The sequence below is a fragment of the Molossus molossus genome, unplaced genomic scaffold (assembly GCF_014108415.1).
Source record: "Molossus molossus isolate mMolMol1 unplaced genomic scaffold, mMolMol1.p scaffold_m16_p_19, whole genome shotgun sequence".
NCBI classification, from domain to species: domain Eukaryota; kingdom Metazoa; phylum Chordata; class Mammalia; order Chiroptera; family Molossidae; genus Molossus; species Molossus molossus.
Genome location: NW_023425354.1, coordinates 31881426 through 31884118, shown reverse-complemented (window position 1 = coordinate 31884118; position 2693 = coordinate 31881426). Strand labels below are relative to the sequence as shown.

The 2693-nt window shown below is 40.1% G+C and overlaps 1 non-coding gene across 1 annotated transcript; it reads right to left on the bottom strand.

Moving 5' to 3' along the window:
* Positions 1-1427: 1427 nt before the first annotated feature.
* Positions 1428-1534, bottom strand: LOC118635201. Its single transcript, XR_004960524.1, has one exon. It is a non-coding gene; the product is annotated as a U6 spliceosomal RNA (small nuclear RNA).
* Between the last annotated feature and the right edge of the window lie 1159 nt (positions 1535-2693).

Below are 2693 nucleotides of genomic sequence, written 5' to 3'. Positions count from 1 at the left end.
ATCTTTACAACACTGTGAAGGTAAAAGGACAAGTTCTGGAGTATTATTCCTATTTTCATAGTTCAGGAAAGTCTCAGAGCCATTAGAGTCACACATCTCACCAATCTAGGGAGGAAGAGGAATTCATATTTATTTATTTATTTATAGTTTTTTATATTTATTTTATTTTATTTTTGTTACAGATATTTCTCCTTTTTTACCCCATTGACACCCTCCTCCCCATCCCCCCATCTCGTCCCCAGCTTTGTTGTCCATGTCCAATGGTTATGCGTACACGCATATAAATTCTGTGGTTTATCTCTTCCCTCCCCCCACCACTCCCTCTTCCGAGGGTTGTCAGTCTGTACCCTAATTCCATGTCTCTGGGTCTACCCTATTCCTCAGACTGTTATAATCATTATATTCCACAAATAAGTGAGATCATGTGGTATTTGTCTTTTTCTGCTTGGCTTGTTTTGCTTAGGATAATACTTTCCTAAGTATTCATCTCCATGTCGTCTCAAAGGATAAGAGATCTTTCTTTCTTACAGCTGCATAGTACTCCATTGTGTATATGTACCAAACTTTTTTATCCATTCATCTACTGATGGGCTGTTTCCAGATCTTAGCTATTGTAAATATTGTAATATTGTAAATAGTGCTGCTACAAACATGGGGGTACATATATTCTTTCTGATTGGTATTTCAGCCTTCCTAGGGTATATTCCTAGAAGTGGGATCACTAGGTCAAATGGCAATTCAATTTTTAATTTTTTGAGGTAGCACCATATTGTTTTCCATAGTGGCTGCACCAGTCTGCATTCCCACCAGCAGTGTACTGGAGTCCCCTTTTCTCCACACCCTCGCCAACACTTGTTCTTTGATGATTTGTCAATGGCGGTCATTCTGACAGTGTGAGGTGATACTTCATTGTTGTTTTAATTTGCATCTCTCTGATGATTAGTGATGTTGAGCATTTCTTCATATGTCTCTTGACCATTTGTATGTCCTGTTTGGAGAGGTGTCTATTCAGCTCCTCTGCCCATTTTTTAATTGGGTTCTTTGTCTTCCTTTTGTTGAGTTGTATGAGCACTCTATATATTTTGGAAATTAAGCCCTTATCTGATGTATCATTGGCAATGATGCTCTCCCATACAGTGTGTTGCCTTTCCATTTTGATGGTTGTTTCTTTTGCTGTGCAGAAGCTTTTGAGTTTGATGTAGTCCCATGTGTTCATTTTCTCCTTTGTTTCTGTTGCCTTAGGTGATGTATCAGTGAAAATTCTGCTGTGTATGATGTCCGAAATTTTGTTGCCTGCATTTTCTTCTAGGATTTTTATGGATTCACGGGTCACATTTAAGTCTTTTATCCATTTTGAGTTTATTTTTGTGTATGGTGTAAGTTGATGGTCTTGTTTCATTTTTTTGCCTGTAGCTGTCCAATTTTCCAAAAATATGGAATGTTTCACATATTTGCATGTCATTCTTGCGCAGGGGTCATGCTAATCTTCTCTGTATTGTTCCAATTTTAGTATATGTGCTGCCGAAGTGAGCACTGTTTTTTTGTTGTTGTTGTAGTTTTGTTTTTTTATCTTCACCCGAGGAAATTTTTCCATTTTTTGTTCAGATAGAGTGGGAGGGAGAGAGGAAGAGAAACATCGACGTGAAAGGGACACAACGAGCCCTGGCCGGTTTTGCTCAGCGGTTAGAGCGTCGGCCTGCGGTCCTGAGAGACCTGGGTTCGGTTCCCGCTAAGGGCATGTACCTCGGTTGCAGTTTGTCCCCGGCCCTGGTTGGGTCGTGTGGGTGGCAACCACTCGACGTGTCCCTTTCACGTCGATGTTTCTCTCTCTCTCTCTCCCTCCCACACTCTATCTGAACAAAAAATAGAAAAAAATGTCCTCGGGTGAGGATAAAAAAAAAATATATATATATATATAAAGAAAGGGACACAACGAGTGGTTGCCATCTGCACTACCCATCCAGGGCCGGTGACAAACTGCAACCGAGGTACGTGCCCTTCACGGAAACTGAACCCGGGTCCTTCTGTACCGCAGGCCGACGCTTTAACGGCTGAGCCAAACTGGGCAGGGCACTGTGGTTTTTATTCTTCATTTTATTTATGTGGTGTATCACATTTATTGATTTGAGAATATTGTACCAGCCTTGCATCCCTGGGATGAATCCCACTTGGTCATGGTGAATAATTTTTTTGATGTATTGCTGGATCCGATTTGCTAGTATTTTGTTCAGGATTTTGGCACCTATGTTCATCAGGGATATTGGCCTGTAGTTTTCTTTCTTTGTAGTGTCTTTTTCTGGTTTTGCAATGCTGGCCTCATGAAACAAGTTTGGAAGTCTTCCTTCTTCTTGAATTTTTTGAAATAGTTTGAGGAGAATGGGTATTAGATCTTTTTTGAATGTTCAGTAAAACTCCCCCGTGAAGGCATCCAGGCTTGGGCTTTTGTTTGCTGGGAGAGTCTTGATTACCTCTTCAATTTCCTTAGTTGTTATTGATCTATTCAAGTTTTCTATCTCTTCCCAGTCCAGTTTTGGGAGACTGTGTGTTTCTAGAAATTTGTCCATTTTGCTTAGATTGTCGAATTTGTTGCCATGTAATTGTTCATAGTAGTTGTTAACAATCTTTTGTATTTCTGTGGTGTCAGTTGTTACTTCTCCTCTTTCATTTCTGATTTTGTGTATTTGGGTTCTCTC